General features: G+C 35.3%; 1 long non-coding RNA gene across 1 annotated transcript; it reads left to right on the top strand.

The window, feature by feature from the left end:
- Window positions 1-207: 207 nt before the first annotated feature.
- On the top strand, window positions 208-20,318 carry LOC122802081. The gene is made up of 3 exons (XR_006364880.1): window positions 208-295; window positions 18,575-18,701; window positions 20,148-20,318. It is a non-coding gene; the product is annotated as an uncharacterized LOC122802081 (long non-coding RNA).
- Window positions 20,319-20,941: the final 623 nt, after the last annotated feature.

Here is a 20,941-nt window from a genome sequence, read left to right as displayed (position 1 = left end):
TTTTATTCTATTTAGTTAATATTATTTATTGCTGTTGTTGTTATAGGGCTTAATTTTGAGTAATGCTGGCTTGCTCATTTCTAGTTCTGCAGCTATACTGAAAGATCCTAGAAATGGAAATTGCTTAACCTTTGCACGTGTAATATCCTGTGATACACCCACTGTTGTGAAAGTGCAAGCAGATAAAAGCAGGGTCTGTATTACAGGAGGAATCCAAAAAGAGAGAAAGAAAGTTTCACCATGAATCGTCTTGGCTTGGCTTTACTTGTGCTGATTGCACTGGCAGGCATTATCAGTGAGTATATTAACAAATATTAATGTTTACAACAGGAACAGCTCTCTAGGTATTGTATTGTAAATTTTCATCTACAGGTAACAAGTTTACTTTATATAACATTTATTTATAAATGTGAAATGAGGTCTTCTAACAACTCTGTCTAAACGTTACTCACTAAAAAATTACACAAAACAATCTTGGGCCAAACATAGCATTTAACCAATAATCTTTATATTAGTACCTGCAAAACAGCCTGCTTGTCTTATCACAGCCAACACAGGTAAAGCAAGGAAATAAAAGTAACATAAAACACTTTAGTAAGTATGTGATTCTATTTTAGTTTTGGAAAGGTGTATTAAAATGCAAAAGAGGTATGTCAAAGTTTCTGCCAAACATCCACCTTCATTACATTTTACTTATTACCTTAGGTTTCAGCATCATTACCTTTCAGGAATACTTCAGAAATAGATGAGTTGTTGAATAAATATCTAAATTAAAACATAACTATACTACACTAAAGGATTAAGAGGCAGTTGGTTAGATCTCCCAAGCTTGTACAAAGTAGCTCAATGTTTTTTTCCCCAGATACACATGAATAAGTTTATTGTTCCCTTCCTATATGGCCTGATACTGCAGACTCCTGGAAAATGAGTGAGACAGGTTTGACACTGTCAGTAACCACTCTTTGTCCAAGAAGCAGGTAACTTGGAATGAGCTTATGGGGGGGAGGGTTTGATGGTTGCTCTTTCACATCAAAGATGCCGAAAGAGGCTATCCATTAGAAAAAAATGGAAAATGTTATTTCTCTTGTATTGCTCTTGAACTTGAATACCTTTGATCTGAATTTTTGAGTAGAAGAATGTGTGTAATAGGAGGGAAAGTTGCCAAACCTTTGTTTTCTGAATTTGTGTTTTGAAGATATGTAGTTGAATCCAAACATGCATGAAGACTTTAACATGTACCTGCAGGTGTCATTCAGTTTCTGTTATTATTCTCAGGTATTCCTAATTTCATTTCCATTGATACACAGAGCAGACTTACTAAGCAGACATAAACATGTATCTGTACTCTAACATTCAGATGCCACTTAGTTAGCATTATATTTTTAATGCATTTCTGGTTTCAGTTCTGCTTTATAGACAGAGCACACATTAAGACAGGAAAATGGATCAGTACTCTATCATGTAATTGTAGATTATATTTTATTTACATTATCCTTTGATGAATTCTTGACTTCCTTAAGTTCTTAATATAATAATTGAGTAATCAGTTATGAAATAAATACATATGCTGCCATCAATCAGAAAAGGGGATATGAATGTTGCAGTTGTATATTATGCCTTCATCTCAAAAGCTGGAAATTCTAAACTACCATTCAATTTCATATTCTACATTTCTTTCCAATTTTCCAAATAATCATAAACTGCCATCCAGTTCTACATTCTATAATTCTTGTTCTTTTAAATGTGTTAGTCTTGTCTGAAGCCACAAAGTGTGACACACTGTAATGTATTATGACAGGGTCAGTCTGCCTTTGATGCTTAGCTTTTACTTGTTTGAGTGACGTCTTTCACACGTACAAACAAATGCCAGCAGGTGTAGCATAATGTACAAGTTGATTTTCTCACAACAATGCAGGAATTTGTTCTTCATATTTACTGCTGACAGTGTAAAACTTGTCCCATTGCCTTCCACAGGTGTACCTGTTTTTAAATTAGCACTATTGTCATCATGTGTATAGATATTTTAGCACCTGATTATTTTCCATTTCACTCTGAAAGAATTTGTGTTATGGTAAGAAACTATCTATTGGCCTGTCTATCTAGTCTACATATTTTATGTATTTTTCATTATCCACTGAAGATTTCAGTCAATAATAAAAGTAGCAATGTAAAAGGAGATGTTTCTTCTATCATTGCTTAAATTTCTTCTCTTTAAATGTTGTCCTGTTTTCCATTCTGGTCAGTATTGCCAATTGGAACTTTCTGAGTCCATATTATAGATGACCCCACCTGGTTATCAGAAATGATGTAAAAAATGGATCTGTATGCAGCAATTTGGTGATATGATTTAAAAGTCACATGCCAGCTCATGTTTTTTTCTTTCTGTGTCCACTCTATCATATAACATAATTTCATTGAACTAAGGGTGAATTTTACCTCTCATGATATTTTCTACCTAATAAACAATATGTTCAACTGTTGAAAGCTCTCAAGAATTACTGGAGTCCGTCCTTCCCATTAAAATACACAGCAAAAGCTGTCATCATTTATTTTACATTTGTTAACCATAAAAGCCTGACTTGGACAAGCCAATTTTCAGCAGAGGCCCAGGAAGAAACACTCCAAACACATGTCTTTGTAACATGGGAGAAAACCCACATGAATGCAGGGAAGACATGCAGACTCTGCACAGAAAGCACCTCAGCCGAGAATCGAACCAGAGAGCCTCTTGCTTTGAGGTGACAACACTACTACTGTACCACTGCACTGTCTTGTATTGTATAAAAATATATGACTAAAAACAGTATAGCTACTTTCTAGAAAACCACAAGTCTAAAACTCATCATAGAAAAATTATGCGGCTGTTATCACCATTACATTTGATTGTATTATTATTAAAAAGCTACCGTCATCTCACTTCCACAGTCATTATTCCAATTTTATAGGGCAAGAGTGCCATTTTTTGCAATCAATACATTGGTTTATACAGTAAGTTACCCAAGTGCTGGCAAATCCTCCTCCAGATAGTGGTATAATTGGTACAGATGGATGTAGTAGGCACTGCTTTCGTGTTCTTCACTGGGGACCCCATCATGGCAGTAAGCAGCTTTACTCATCTAAGACCATGAGTAGATGGAGGCACACACCACTTTTATAGATCAGAACCAGCAAATAAGTGTTTCTTTTGATAAAGTTCTAGAAGGGATACTTTAATTAAACAACATGGACATTACGTGCTATAAGAAAAGTTTACCTGCACCTTGCTGCAACCTAATTTACCCTAGTTTCAGGTCTTTGAACAGATCTGACTAATATTATAGACCTCCAAACATAGCTATGTTTATAATGTGTATGAGAAATAATTTCTATAGTTTTAGACTTACGGTGTTCTAGAAAGGACCTGCAGGAAGTCATTTTTATAGTGTTTTCAGTGACATCATTTTATAGAATATATTTGAGAGAACTTTGTGGTTAAATGACCAAAATGCTTCTGTTATCAGCAGGGTTGTTTTAAAGTTTATATTTATATTGCAGTTTTGGTTTATGATAGGACTGCATTTGTTAAATGGCAACTAGAGTTATACAAGCTGTATGCGGTGAAGCTACAAAGAGTCCTACACAATTCATAAAAATGCCTAACCAACCTGGAGTAAAAACATGCATTATTGCATTGCTGTAGAAACTGAATGATATAGTAAGCATGCAGATGAAATACTATACCATCCCTCACATTTTATAAGAATGTGAATTCAAAGGCACAAAGCTGAGGGGTGCAGAGATTTTTAGTGGTATGACTGTGCACTTAAAACGTTGGACATGAACTCAATGTGCCTGTAGAAGGAGAATGCTGCTCAGCATAACATAGCTGGACAGCAACATCATGACAAATAGTGGGAGCAAAGCCAGCCTAAGACCAATTGGATTTATTTGGCCCAATGGTACACCATTCCCTCAGGGGGACCCTGCACTAGCCTATGATAAAATCAATATGCCTTATGCAGACTACAGATTCTATGGAAGTTCAACGGTTTTATGTAGATTTGTGAACATACTTTGACTGTAACAAAACCCAACAAACTGATGGAAGAACAAGCTCAAAACAACTAAAACCAAAACCAAAGCTTGTTGGGGAAATCCAAATGAAGGTCGGAAACTCGAAAAAAGTGCTTTATTCGGTACAAACAGTATTAACGCCACAAATCATATACGTTTTCGACCCTGGTAACCAAAGTCTTCTTCAGAAATACATAAAAACAACCAATTGTGGACCTTTTTATACATATTCCAAATGTTAATTGTCCAATGAAAACCTTATAAAAACTTTATAAAATACGATTGTTAAATAAATGAACTGTGTAGTGAGACATTGGTAGCTGCAGAATAATAATAAGAAATTGTAACCCTTTTTCTGGTAAATTATTCTTTTGTTTCTTATGATATTTTCTTGTAATGGCATCACCTATGTTATATCTATTTACCTGGTTTATACTGCACATTAATATCATGATTTTGTAAGTTTAACATCATCCTTTATATCCTAACTAGAGCTTTAAACAATTTTCTTTTGGCAATATGGTATGGCTGTTTGTTGTTTGATTCCACATTAACAGTTTTGTAATAGACGTAATTAGGACTCTTTTGACAACAATCCACAATAAACATGTCTTTTTTTATTTTACATACCTTATTTCTGCTTCTCCTGAAGCTCTAGTCTTGTATGCAACTGGTTTGTCCCCTTGCAACATTGCTGCACCAGTTCCTAATTGTTTAGTGTCTCCTCAATGAATTACAGGTTAGCCAATATCAATAACATTCAGAATTGTAGATTTTTCCAGCAAAGCTAGAACTTTCACTGAGTGACCTCCCAAACCTCTTGTATCAGAGGCACATGGGATATATGCAAATGATCCTTATGAACATCAGGTGTTTCAGCTAATTGGCGATTCTGAATGCCCATGACTTGTTTTGTCGTTTTACTGGACAATTTCAGGCCAACAAAGCCAAACTTCACTAGCTGTGGATATGCATATTTCGGCCTTATGACCTTGTCAGCCCAGCACAAGCAGCATGTTTGACTAGCATTAGAAACACAGGGCTGTTATACCCAGCTGATGCCCATTATCATTAGGGTCACTGCAAAAATATCCCAAACAACAAATTAAAACAATGAGTGAGAACCATCTCACAAAATCTACAATTCTAAAACAATGCGTAACAAATCTGTTTTTAAAACAAAGGTCATGCCTTACTCTGAAGACCAAAACAAAACAACATCATACTATAGAGAATCTGGCCATCTAAGTAGCATAAAAGTTAAATGACAAATAGAATATAACTCTTCCAGCTTCTAATAGAAATGTGAGATACTACTCTGGAACATGTTTAAAAACAGACTGACAAAAATAATGGAAACATTTCAAAGAGAGTATGAAATCTCTACAGTTTTCTAAAGTGTATACCAAAATTCTACCATGCAGTGTTCATTGCTTCTGAATAAGGAAGAAGTGAGATTTGCTTCATCTTTCTTTACATTATCCATGCCACTAGTTTGATCAAGTAGTGTGGTTTTCTCTGAGTTAGCAAAAAGCTCTGCCACACAGATAAACCCGGATAAGCCAAAAAATGTGAAATAAATGAAAAATAATATAGCATTGTGAAAAATCAGATGATACGGTCATTATTAGAGATTTCACAGATTTCTTACAACAGCTATTTAATTGGTCTTACAGTAACAATATAACAGATTGCTATTTTGTGACCTTGGATATAGACTCTCTTTTCACGCCAATACCGAATGATATAGGGATGGAACATGTGTGTGTGAGTTTATTGCCAGGAATTCTTTATATACCTGGACAGAAATTAATGCTATTTGTGCAATGTTGGAAATTGTTCTAAATACCAATGTTTTTCTATTTTTTTGAACAATATTATAAATGGCAAACTGGGGTAGCCAGGGAAACCCCAGCTGCAAATAGTTATGCTAATATTGTTATGAATAAATGGTTCATAGGTTCATAGGTAGGTACTAGGCTATCAGCCCAAGGGCCTATGCAAGCCTAGCCAGCAAGGTTCCCTGGCTTACGCCACCCAAGAAAGTTATTTTCCTGTGCCACTGACGAGCAGAGACACAGAGGTGATCCCCGGGGTGTATTTCCTATTTCCCATCCACTCATCAAGATTTTTCTTGAAGAGTGCTAATGAAGAACTTTGCTTGACATAGATGGGTAGCATGTTCCAAATTGTGGGAAATTGATTATATATTGTCACAAAGCAACCAATATTTCAGTGATATTTTATTTTACAGATGGTTTGTGGGCAATTCATTCTTAATATGGCAAGGTTGACAACTTGACTCTCTTTATTTGATGATGTTTTTATGTATATAAATGCAACTACAGGATTTTTGAAATTTAAGACCAATATACATTTCACTGAAATTGATTTTCTGGATATAAGGCTTATTAAAAGTCACAGGGCAATTTGATACTATATTATATAAAAAATGTAAATAGAAATATGTACTTACACATGAGTAGTATGTTCCCACCCACATATTTTATAAAATAATGAAAAATCAGATGATATATATGTACAGCCAAGTTAAATACAAATGATGAAGTCATGGATATGCAAATGAACATCTTGGCTACAGATTTAGCTCAAAAGGGATATACTACACATAGAGTAACAGCTATAGAGCAGGAAATTAAAAGTAATAGAAGTAGAACAGTTAAGCCTATTTTATCAGATAAAATAGAAACATCACAAGGTATTGCTAATACTATTACAAGTAAAAATGTGATTTTGAACTTAGATGTACATTAACGTATAACAGAATTACATCTATTGTGAAGCAGTTTATTAATAAATATTGGTTTATGGTACAACAGATACCTCAGTTTAAAGACATGCAATATGAACAGCTTGCTTTTGTCTATAAAAGGTTTAGCAATTTAAAGGATAAATTGTGTTATAAAGAACAGACACAAACCAGGTATCATACAAACAGTAACAGAAAAGGGACTTACAAATCTTTTATACATCCTACAAAGAACAATATTTTTTATTTTACTGCACTGGTAGTTGCGACACTTGAAATATAGTTTACATTGCATTATGTCAGCAATGCAACGCCTTCTAAGTAGGCAAGTCGAACAGAAAATTGAAAGCGCACATATGTGATCATCTGTCAGAGAGATGTAGAAAAGTAGACATGAATGCATTATATAACTATATTAATGAAACAAATGACACTCATAATTCTAAGTTTGCAATTTTGCAGGTTGTTTTAGAAAAAAATCAGAGTAGCAGACCTAAAGAACGACACAGAAAGGAAGAAAATAAATGGATAGCAAAGTTTAGGGCACAAGCCTACTGAGACATAAATGAAGCATTCACCATTAAATCAATTTTTAGGATATCTTAGGAATAGAGTTAGGTGAATGTTTCTTTAAATTTCAATTGTTTAATTGTGGATTGTATTATTAAGAGTCACATGATATTTAATTGTTTTTTAATTGCTTTACAAAATGTATATAAAGATTTTCATTTCAAGATGCTTGATGAAGCTATCTATAGTGAACGTTTTACTTGCCTTTATATGGTTATTACATTTTGTTTTATTATTTGGCAGCAGTGGTGCTTGATTGTTTTCTTATTTTTCATGGTTTTCCATTAACTAGATAACTTCAAAAAATATTTGATGAAGTGGGGGGGGGGGTTCAGAAAATTGTGTGAAGGAGTAAATCAAGCCTGAAAATAGTGGGCATACTTCTAAAATGAAGTACATTATCTGCAGAAGTAATTCAGACCTGAAAATTGTTACTTCCTCCAAAACCCCAGCAGTTGGGATGTCTGGCCACAATAGCTCCCTTAGTAGGATGTTACTTAGGCCACTTAGGTTCATTGGTATATACAGGGGTTTGCAGGATGCTAGCTTGGGTGCTGTTAGGGTAAAGACTGCAACTAGATATTGCATCAGATGGCCAAAAGTAAAAAAGTGCCAGAAACAAACCAAACAACTAGCTGCAACAATGACTTTTAAGGTAATTTCAAGCCAGCAGTGAAGAATGCATACATGATTTAAAAAAACACTCACAGAGCACTAGTGAAATGTAGAAACATGCAATAAGTAACAGGAAATATTATGAAATAATATAAAATAATATAAAAATATCACATTAGACCTCGTAAGTTATTTAGAAAAGTGCAATATTTCAATTTACAGTACTTATCATAGGTGAATGGCTCTAAATGCAAGCCAAACACTTTGAGAAGATAGGAGAAGATGCCAAGCATTTGTGAGTTCTGTAGAAGTGAGCCAAGAGCAATGCAGATGCAGCAGGTTTATAGACTCAAAGAAAATTGAGTAAACAGCTTAAAAGCAATATCGACAATTAAACAATTTCACTTTAAGCCGTCCTGCGTAATTTCTAATTCAGACAGACTAGGTTACCTTCTACTGCCCCTGGGATTGCAGTCCGAGTCTTTTCTGTACATTCCATAAGGTTGTCTAATATTTGCTCTAGCAAATGCATAACCTGAGTTTTAGCAAACTAAAATGAAAGTCCATTACTCTCAGCCCATTCACATAATTTTGCAGTTCCTGATGACATGTGACATTTGTCCTTGTTCACCTACAGATTTTTATGCTTCAATCTAACAGCTTTTATGTTATTTTCTAGTATAATAAGAGAAGGAAACTATCTATGATGTTTAATAGTTCAAAAAGAGCTCCTTTGACATAAATAACTGCTTTTTGATAACCATGTGCTGATGGGGGGTGTTCCAGAATATAAGCTGAGAAGTTTGTATCTGTCTAGAGATGTGTTAAAAGCAAATTTTCCTAGATCTACCCTTACCTAGTTTGGTTTACTAAAATCCTTTATTAGCATGTAGTGCAGAAATAAATTTTGCATTGGTCATCTCAGAGATGGAGAAGAAAGAGGTAATTGGGAACATATTTTCTGGAGTGTAATGGGTTGACAGACTTTAAAGATTCCCTGCAGACTGCTCTATCAGAGATGCAAGGTGAGCAAATTGGAGTAACTAGGGAAATTATTTTTTTTGAGATATGATACAGAATCGGAATTGCCTAGACATAGTAAGGCCTTGCTGAGTCTAATTAAGATGGCTGCCAAAAAGCAATTACTAGAAAATGGAAATTAATGCCAAAACCAACTTTACTAGAAGTAGTAAAGATACTAACAAAGATAAAACAACTGGGACTGTCATCTTTAAAAAGCATAGGAGCAAATTACTCAGAAAAAATGGGAACTATGGAATCAGTACATGCAGAAGAGGAACAAGGTTTAAAAGAAAGCAGGATTTGAATGACCTATGTAATGGCTGATTAACAATGACTGGATATGTTAAAAGTGATATATAATGTTTGTAGCTACAGTCATATCAGCACAGTTTGGAATGTATAATGTTTGCAACTAAGATTGTGTCGCTATGGTTTATTTTCATTTATATAAATGTTACATGGCCTATGTCATACATGATAATTTAATAAAGATGTTTTTTGTTCAGAAAAATAATTCCAACCCACTACTGAAAAACATCCCCAAATCTCTCTTCAGGTTCCCACCTATAATATACATGGTTATATAAAAGGGAATTGAACTTACCCACAACCCCACTTGCTGATACCTCTAACTTCTACTGCAGTGCATCAGCCACCATCACTTGTACTTTGTTAAAGGCTCACAGGATCGGGAATCAACTTGATCAGTGGTAGCCTGGGGGTGAAAGGAGATGCTGATAGATCCAGCGATGGGATGGGATGGGAGGCACTAGGTACATTAAATTAGAATGCAGAAGGAGTATAAAGTGTTACAAAAAAAAAGAATAAACTTGGTCAAATACAGGCTTTCTTCTCCTACTACTACCCAAATATTATATCAGCCACTCAGTCCTTGCTCTGAAACAGCTCTCCTAACTTCAAGTACCTTCAATTCTCCTGCAATTATTTTCATTATTCTAGATCAGTTCACATACACAGTTAACAGAAAGGAAGAAAGAAAACACCTCTTTATCACAAAGTAATCAACTACGAAAATACTGATCAAATCCCCAGTTAGAATCTAATCAATAAACTCCTACCTAAAAGAAGAATCATTTTTGGCCATTTGCTATATCAAACCATCTTTGTGTGGTATAAATTGGGTAAGGAAACGCCCATGAGTTTAACTGGCTTTCTCACAGGTACTTGAGTGTGCAGTGAATTGGTTTGTAACTCATTAATTAACTACAACTGGACAAGTTGCAACTTTGCTAGTGTTTTTCTTCATCTGATCCCTTTCAGACCTATTTCTATTACAGTACCTGTAATGATTCACCATTTCTGGTAATTTTTTTTATTTATTTATTCCACAGCTGTGTGACCATGGAGCTGGTTTCTATTCAAGCCTGAAAATAGTGGGCATATCTCTAAAATTAAGTACATCATGTGCTGGGAGGTCTGACCACAATAGCCCCCTTAGTAGTAGGTATGTTAGTTAGGTTCATAGGTTCATAGGTATATACAGGGGTTTGCAGGATGCTAGCTTGGGTGCTGTTAGAGTAAAGACTGCAAAGACGTTGCATGTCCAAATTTCTGGAGCAGTGCTCCTCAGCATGCAAAACAAGTTGTTTACACAACTCACTACTGGGTAAAGGTACAGAGGAAGTTTTATAGGGAAAATGTAGTTTCTAAGTGCCTGCATCTATACAAGATGCTGCTAAATTCTTAATGTGCAATTCCACTTCAGATGGCCAAAAGTGAAAAAGTGCCAGAAACAAATCAAACACCTAGCTACAACAATTACTTTTCAGATAATTTCAAGCCCGCAGTGAGGAATACATACATGATTTCAAAAAACACTCACAAAGCAGTGATAAAATGCAGAAACAGGCAATAAATAACATGAAATATTATGAAATAATCCAAAATATGAAAATACAACATTAGACCTCTTAAATTACTTAGAAAAGTGCAATATTTCAATTTAAAGTACTTATCATAGATGGATGGCTCTAACTGCAAGGCAAGCACTTTGAGAACACAACAGAAGATGTCAGGCATTTGTGAGTTCTGTGGATGTGAGTCAAGAGCTGTGCACATGCTGAAGGTTTATAGACACAAAGAAAAAGTGATTAAATAGCTTTAAAGTGCTCTGGACAGTTCATTTCATTTTAAGCTCACATGTGTGATTTCCAAGTCAGACAGATCAGGTTACCTTCTACTGCCCTTGGGATTGTAATCCCTGTCTTCTTAATGTAAAATCACACTTCAGCTGGCCGAAAGTGAAAAAGTGCAAGAAACAAATCAAATAACTACCTATGACAATTACTTTTAAGATGAATCCAAGCCAGAAATGAGGAACATGCACTTTAAGGCAATTTCAAAACACAGTAACAGCAGCCAGGTCAATGAAAAAGCAAATATACTTTGCAGCAAAAAATGCAGAAAATGCATGAATAATATGAAAATTCAACAGCAAACCTATTAAATTACTTAAAAAACTTCAATTTCTCAATTCAAAGTACTTATCTTAGGCATTGCACCAAATGCAAGCCAGACACTCTGAGAACACAGAGTCGACAAGGGACACAGGCAACAACCAGGGATGAATTTATGATTTCACATCCATTGGTCCAAATTGCATTTGAATAGGCTTAGAGCAGAGCAGTGCCCTACATCAATTTAACTATAGTGAACCTAGAAGGATAACACAATTTCAAAACTTTATTTATATAGCTGCCACCACAGAGTCTGACACCATCTAGATATTTGCAATGTTTCCCACAATTAAAACCAAGTCACTCCTGTTAGCTTTTGACCACCTACTCTCCATTATTTTCAAGTTTACACCAGGCTTATTATGCAAGGTCCTGCTCGATTTGTGAAGTAAGCAGTATTAAGTGCTTGACAAAGGTGACAAGAAATTTTTAGTTTGCCTGTTTACAGGAGTTTATGGCAAGATATCATATGGTCCCCACGACTACTTGCATGGTATTATTCCTATGTTCCTGTGTTCCTAATGCCGCATTCTCAAAGTCACTTCTGTCAGATCTAAATATAGCATCATTATTATTTTAGAAGACTTTAATTTTAATTACCTTGGACCCCATTCCATTGACATGACTGGATCCCTTAATGATCTCAGCCTTTAACCGCTAATCCATGACCCTACATTATTTAATATCTACTTATTAACATTTGTTTACTGCGATAATCTGACTGTGTCAGTAAAGTAATACCATTTCACGAGAGGTCTGTGGAGAAAAGCTCCATCCATCAATATGAAAATAGACAGATTACACAAAAGAGAAAAAAAAATAAAATAATTTTCCCAGTAGGATAACATAATAATACAAATAAAGTTTATGAGAAGACATGATCGATTTATGATCTATACTAACAGATTTACAATAAATTGTATTGATAATTAGATACAATTTCATATGCAAAGCAGATTCATAGTAGATCAATTTTAAAAATCATACACATTCATAGACAGATGGATAGTCATATCAGAGCACAACAGGGATAGTAGTTGCAATGCAGATGAAGATGATAAATAGGTATAGTAGCAAAGAGGAGTTTTGAGGTAACAGCCAGATAAATGCAAGATGAGAGTAGGTATGAAGAGAAAAATCTAGGTCTGGAGGAGTCAGAGCAAGTGGATTTGGGAATGAAAACTGAGGTGACGTTGAGTGGGAACGTTTAGGGCAAGAGCAGTCAGCAAGATAATAGAGATGGAGAGGAATGAAAAGGAAGAGCAGAATGACATATGCAGGAACCATTCTGAGTGTCGAATATCTGTACGAGTTGAAAACAGAGAAAAAGGAGAAAAAGAATGGAGGAAGGCCTGCAACGTGGTAAATATTTTTAGTTATATAAAATATCATGTAAGTGAGGAGAGAAGATGGAAGAAAAGCTGACCATAAATGTGAAGACAGTGTAGGGGTAGCCGGATATGGAATAACAGCAGAGCCATCTATCCAGTAAGTGCTGTTTAAGTTTGAAAAGTTTGTTAATATTATTTTGTCTAAGTAGCTGTGGCGAACCCTAACAGGAACAGCCAAAAGAAGAAGAAAGAAGTGGGGGGGGGTAAAACATTCCATTGTCTAGATACAGATGAGGAATATATATAGTCAGCAACTAAGTTATTATATGGGTTATACAGCAATGGTGTTTGTCAGCGGAGTAGAGCCATCTATTTGGGGAGTAAAGTTGAAGAATGTGACTTAGGATTGTGCATTGCTCAGGTTTGTAGATGAGTTTGTGTGTGTGTTTAGTAGATGGTATTGCCATAGTGTGTGGGCAGACTATATCTTTTCTGATACAGCTCACTTGCACAAAAGTTATACCGCAAAGTTATCAGTGGCAATCCTTATGCAATTGCCTCCTCTTACATATGTAAAATTCAAAATTCTGGATTTTTGGCATATATTCCCCATCTGACAATCTAGAGGTCACGATGTTTTCTCAATGGAAATGTTACAGCTTTAATGCACTGTTGTATTTCATAGACTCAGTATAAATTAAAAAAGTTTGTCAAATCTAGCAATTGTTATAAAAAATGGGAACAGTATTGGTGTATAGTTTTGTATAAACTTACTGAATATGATACATTTGTTTGTTAAAGATTAGGTTTACTGACTTTAAGTCAATCATGATGTTGACTTCTTAGTAAATTTCATCTTTCTGTTTCATCAAACATTTGTTTACGATAGTAAAACGTTAAAACAAATGATCCAGTGTCACTCTAAATGAGCTCTACCTGAAAACAATGTTTTCATCCCGATTTCCAAATGCATCCCATCCTGGTCATGGAGGTCATGGTCTCTCTCTCTCTCTCTCCTTCCCCCAAATTGGATGAGTTAGTGAGTGCAGAGCCCCTTTCAATGTGTACATAGATGTATCATTCAGTTAGAAGGATTTTTGTTGAAAGAGCTTGGTCATTACTGGCCTTAAAAACTCCTAGCTACCTGGACAGACTAGAAGTCCTGTCACTACACTTTGTCTTTTCTAGACTACTTTGTGGAAATCCATGCCTGAAATTCCATGTCATCAAAGATCACACCATAATGGGTCTCTTAAACCTTCACAGGGTGAACAGCTAAACAAAACCTGATCCAAGGATGTGAACCTTTACCACATACAATTAAAGCATGCAGGAGAAATAGATTTCTCACCCAGTGGTTTCCCCACCTCTGGAACAAATTGTTTCTGCCTGTTAAGCAAGTGACCCCCTTGTTTTTCTCATGGTTAACCTTGATGATTAGATGTTTACCTGTAAGTTCATCCCTAGCTTGACATGTTTTAACCCCCACAGAAGTGGTATTACATCTTAAAAGTGGTACTTGCCTAAATGCACATGGTCTTCAGACCTAATTGCCTTGTAGTTTCTATCATACTATGAAAGCATTCAAACTCAACATTTTCAGTTCTGTTTTGTACCACTTGATTTCTAGTAATAAAAGTATTCTTTACATGTGGAAAAGATTTTGTTAACAGAATACTTGAAATCCTTCTCTCTTTATATCTAACTTGGTGCTTCCTGCTCTTAGAAGTTAAAAGTGATAAATCCTGGATTCAGAACTACCTCATAGATTGGCAACAGGCGGTACGGTGGAACAAAGGTCTTTCTCATTTACTACCAGTGACTATGGGCGTGCCTCAAGGGTCTATTCTCGGCCCCCTCCTTTTTAACCTGTTTACAAGTAATCTCCATAATGCTACATCTCTAGCCACCCTTATACAGTATGCAGACGACTCCACTGTCATATGTTCTGCCCCAACTCTACCTGAGCTACAGAACTTAACCCAAACATCCTTCAATGCTTTTGAATCATGGTTGGCCAGTGCCCAATTAATCTTGAACCTAAATAAAACTAAACTCATGCTCTTTCACTCCACTAAATTCAAAACCAAATCCACTTACTTCAGTATCACATCCAGTAATAAGACTTTGATTGAGCCAGTACCATCCACCCAACTTCTCTGTGTTATTATTGATCAAAATCTGAAGTTTGACTTACACATTGTCCAGACTGTAAAAAAAAAAAGTAAACAAAGAAAATAGGTACCTTATACAGATGCTAAAACTACCTAACCACAAACTCCAGAATAACACAACCAGAACTCATCCTCTGTCAACTTTACTATATGCCTCACCCATCCTTACCAATCTCCAAATCAGACCTAAGCAAGCTAGATGTCTGCTATAATAAGATAGCTAAATTTTCCACTAGTTGTCCTCCTAGAACCCATCATTATAAGGCCCTAAGATGACTATCTTGGTTAGAACTACCCCACCAACTCATTCTCACAAAACTCTCTACCACCCACCAAATGTACCATAAACCTGATAAAACACGAGCTCGACAAGGCCTCCTCAATCCCCATATAAGTACCCATCCAGTAAGATCCAGCTTTAATTGAAGTAACCAAGAGTAAAAATAGTTCAGGTGACACTCTATACTCCTACTACATTGCTAAACTGTGGAATGCCTTACCACTTGAAATTAGAAGTATAACTAGCTTAAAAAACTTCAAACATCACATTAAATTAAATTACTGGACTTGTACATGTACTGGGCATGGGTAGCCCAAACCATGGAACTAGCTAATTTTAAAATTTTAATTGCATATGTAATGAGCATTGAATTTAAGTCATATGACTACCTTATATTGTTTTTCTCTCTCACTGTTAATATCTATCAGATTTTAAGTGTTCAGTTTGCAATGCTACCTGTATATAAGACTTCTTCTGGCTTTTCCCGGTTAGGGGTTGCCACAGTGGATCATCTGTCTGCTCATGATTGGCAGTGGAGTTTTACAGTGTTGAGTTGCCAGCCTGGTGCCCAACCTTCCACAGAAGGCACACACACACACACACACACACACACACACACACACACACACACACACACACACACACACACACACACACCTAGGGCCAATTTAGAGTGTCCAGTCCACCTACTGCATGTCTTTGGGATGTGGGAGGAAACCAGAGCACCTGGAGGAAACCCACGCAACCACAGGGAGGACATGCAAACTCCACACAGAAGGCACCCCAGCAGAGAATTGAACTGGAGAACCTCTTGCTGTGAGAAGGCAACACTAACCGCTGCACCACCATGGCCGCCCTACCTGTATATAAGACTAAGTATTGTAATTGTACTCTTATTGTATACAATGTCACTACCTGCTACTATTGTAAGAACCGTCTTCTAGAAGCATTGTTATACAAGATTATTGGTCTTGTCTCCCACTTGACCAATTTATTCTGTTCTAGTCTTTTTATAGTTATGAATGTCTGTTACTATTTTTTTCTTTATTGTATTATACAATTTTCCTTCTACTAACAAAGTATTTACTAACAATGGAGCTTTTCTCCCTGGGCCGGGTTTATGCCCAGTCAGACTCTTCCAGTAAACAAATGTAAAATAATAATAAATATTTATAATTTCCTATAATATGAGGAACATTAAACATTTGACTTTCTCTGATTTCTATCTCATTCCATTTACAATGAGATACAGCTCATTTTTCTGGATCCAGGCTTTCCTGTTTTCAAGAAAGTTACCATACAGTTTCACAGATATTAATGGTTGTAGTGTAGATACTCTGAACAAAAATGGCAATGCTTATGAAGGTGTACATCAAACAAGATTGATGAGTTAGCATTTTTTTCTAAGCAAAATGTGAAAGAAATCGATTACTATGTGAGAGTGTGATCAAAACATTTTTTTCTGAAAGTTTACGTGTAATAATACAGATGAAATTTGTTTCATTGCTTAACTTTATAGAAATGCTAAAACCAGAGTCTCTTGTGGTATTTTCTATCATAATACTTAAATGTTTGTTGAGTTTTCTAGATTCTCCAGCTGATTTTAGTGAATGCAGTCTTCTAGCTCACAGGAGAAATGATCCAGTTCTTTACATGCTCTATGGTTCTAAAGAGTAAGGTTACCACTGAGCAGTAACCTTCCTCCTGTTGTCATGAAATTTATGTCCTAGTCCACCACCGTTGGTTCAAGAAAAACAATTAGCAGGTCAGGCATCCTTAAGAATTTTCTTCAATCTTTCTATCCTTATTTCACATTTTATATTTTCCTTTTATTTGCAGACACAGAATTATCTGTTATTCTCTACTCAGTGAAGGCTGTTTTGTTTTCCTATTTGCCATTTGTGAGTACATTTGTCTTTCACGAAGCATCTCCCTTTACCGTATTTTTTACTGATTTCTTGAAGTGGTATATCTACAGCTTTTCTTGCTTCTTTTAGTCTATCTGGTACAAGTATAAATTGCTATAAATGCTGTCATCATAGCTTACTATCTAACCTGTAGATGAATCATTTCTCATCTGGCTTGATGACAGAAACATTTGTTTCTTTTGTGAAACCATCCTTCCGGAAATCTAAGACACATTTTCCAGGTAACTACTCTCCAACTACTTCCCATTGTAAAACAATGTTTCATAAGGAACCCAGGTCTCTAGTATTTAACTTTTAAATTTTCTCATATGTTTCCTTGAAAATGTATGCATTCAAATATGTTGTCTGTACAGTTGTCATTTACTAGCTAGGATATGAGTATGCATGGCTCCACAATACAAGTTTATGATTTAAAAGGAAATAGAATGTACATTATAAATAACTACAAAAGAAAATGTGCTTATTTGATGTTTTTAAACATAGTAAGTGCATGCAGAGAACTTTTTATTCCATTTACGGCAGATGTGCCTTTAATTCTGAGTGCTTTCATGTGAATGTAAAGGGAAAACTGATGATGTTATGCAACTAATCTCAATCATAATTTTGCAGCTGCAGTTGCATCACATATTTTTAACTATTGCATGCAGTTTTTCTTGTGACATACTAATCCACTTTACAAAACAAATGGAATAGCAAAGTGGAGGACCTATGTCATCCGGTTCTCACTATTCAAAATAGAAAACCATCCTATACCCCACGGTGACATCAAAGGTGGATTGTCCATTTCAATACCTTACATTGCTGAGGTATTGAATTGACCAGAATCCAGCTACTCAAGGATCAGGTAATACGAATCTACAACATGCTATGTTAATGAATCTCGTTACCTATTCTGAATGTAGCTTAAACTTCCCTAATGACTCAGCAGTGTTCCCAAGTCCAGTTAAAGGACTGCAGTGCAACAGCTCTACCTTTTTTCATACCTAGCTCTGTAGTTAGTAGAACTGCTAACAATGCCAAGTCTGACATATAGATGGAGTTGTACAGCCATGAGGCCATCTAGCACAAGAGTTGCACCAGTCAAATGGACAGGTGTACGTACACACTGAACGAGGACTGATGGAGCCCTTTCTTTTGGTAACTGCTTAGCACAATGTGTTACTCCATGTTCACATCTGCTTGAATTCTGTCTGCTGAGACATAAGCATGTCTAAAGCAGGTCATGGTATATATTCAGAAAGCTAACTAAATCTGGTCCACAAAGTTCACAACTACAGTTATAACAGGCTATCATTATGATGTATGTCACATTTTAGAACTAAGTATGAACTTTCCTTTTTTTTCTCTTTTAAGGTGAACAGGAAGGTGTTGAAGCAGCCACTCATACTTGTCGACAACATAAAGGTATCTGCCGGACAAGATGCTGTCGCAGAGGGGAGTATAATATGGGTCGGCATGCAGGCTGCCAAAGACATCAAGTGTAAGCATTACAATACATTTGATAAAAAACAGCCTGGTACAGATATCAAAAGACAAACATGCAGTCAGAAATATAGACCCTTGGATGTATATTCTTCACATCAGATTTATTTTTGTATTACATTTTCCACTGCTCAAAGAATTATATTACACAGTAGGAAAAATGTAAAAGTGCATTCAACTACAGACAAAAACAAACAGTGACTATCAGACAGTTTTATTTTATGATGACATTATGCATAAATCCTGCAAAATGAATGATTATCATTATGTAATTTATTACATTTATCATGTAGATGATTTTTATGTCATTTCATTGTAATCAATAAACAAAGTTATTAACAATTATTATAAACAATAACCTCATATTACATAATTCACTGTAACTTTATTCTCCAATCTTGCTACTTTTAACATAAGCCCTGTATGTAATCCTCTTCTTTAAGGGATATGAATATTGTAAATAGTTAATAATGCAATGGTGTATTAGTAACAATGCAAAGTATTGAATGTTTCAATACAGTCTCACCTATGTGTGTACTTACCTGTAGACAAATGTACTTTTTTAATTTTCACACTGTGTATATTGTTACTGTTTTTGGCCATGTGCATGTAATCATTTGTGCCTTTAGGATGTGGCAGAATGGGTCCTGTTGGATTAGTCCACTACCTTAGATAACAATCTTAATGAATGAATAGATAGATAGATACATAGGCAGACAGACAGACAGACAAAAATAAATAAGCAGAGTGGTCAAGATCAGAGATAATATTATATTATATGGCCTACAATCCTTAAAATTAGAGTCTATAGCTCCCAGCCAACTAAAACTTGAAACATATAAAATATTAGTTCATACCTTTTAGCTGAATTGTAGCATGCACACTGGTCTTTGAATACTCATTTGTATGTTAACAGTAAAGTAACACTAACACAAACAGTAAATAGCAATAGTGGTAGTAAAAGCAGTTGTACTAGCACACTAGATACCTTCATTATGGAGAACACTTCAAAACAACTTTTCACTGAAGCAGATGGAATTCTGTTTTCAGGAATGTTATTTTATTAGTTATTTTATTTTATAAACTTCATTGCCAATATTCATTGTATTCCTTTACATAATACATTAGATATAGAATTGTATAGGAGCACAAAGCAGACCAAATTAACAAAGTTAGCCAAAACAGAGCAACCATTCCAAATTTAGGATAGTAACAAAAATCTTTTATTAAAAACATATCTTAAGATATGACATGAATTGTTTGGGATCTATGAAGCTATATGGAGCTACAAAATAAAAAAATGTAGTCTACAAGTAATATAATGTAACTTGGTAGATAAGATATAAATGTAGATGCGGTGTGATTAAATGATTAACATGTTTGTTACTTTTGTTCATCTTTCTTAACTATGTATAAATGTCTTACTATTGTTTTTTCTCAACAGTTGTTGCCTAAGATAAAGAAACCCACCACTGAACAAGAACCATCCAAAAAAGACAAGAAGAAAATAATTTACTTTAGAAGATGCTTTTACCTTGCATGCAGCTATGATTATTATACTGTATCCACATCATCTCTTACAGCTGTTGTTACACCAGTGAAGATCTGTCAGAATTAATTTTACAGCATATATATATAAAAATGATAACGCTAGCAGTTTTTCATTTTATAAGCTCTAAAAATGAAAGCATTGATATGAGGTATACTCAGCTTTAAAAATTCTGCTATGCTCATGCAGCATTAAAATACTTGTTTAACAAATGCTGTACAAGACTGTATTATTTCAATCATTTAACATTACAGGAATTCTAAAAGAATAAATAACTGCTATACATATATATATATATATATATATATATATATATATGTGTGTGTGTGTGTGTGTGTGTGTGTGTCTGTGACTCAAGAGCCTTTACAAGCCTACATAATATAACCCACTTTTGCCCAATAAATGCCCCCTAGGGGCAGGGGGATGGCATAGGATTGTGCCTATGCCTTAAGTCTTTTACAGATTTTACAGATTGCCCCAATCCATAAAGGACATAGGCACAACCCCAGGAGTCAACCTATAATTCCCCATCCATCAATCCAGATTGGTCTTGAAGAGGGCCAGAGAATGATTCTGCTTTACATGAATAGGAAGCCTATTCCAGAGAAGGGGCAATTTCTGGGAAACATATTTGTCTCTCCAGCATGTTCTGTTTCATTTACTGACTTCCCTAGAATAGATGACCCTGT

Source organism: Protopterus annectens, chromosome 5.part0, assembly GCF_019279795.1.
Source record: "Protopterus annectens isolate FY-2018-M chromosome 5.part0, PAN1.0, whole genome shotgun sequence".
Lineage (NCBI taxonomy): Eukaryota > Metazoa > Chordata > Ceratodontiformes > Protopteridae > Protopterus > Protopterus annectens.
The sequence above is the reverse complement of the archived record's forward strand: the minus strand, read 5'-3'. Positions and strand labels throughout refer to the sequence as shown.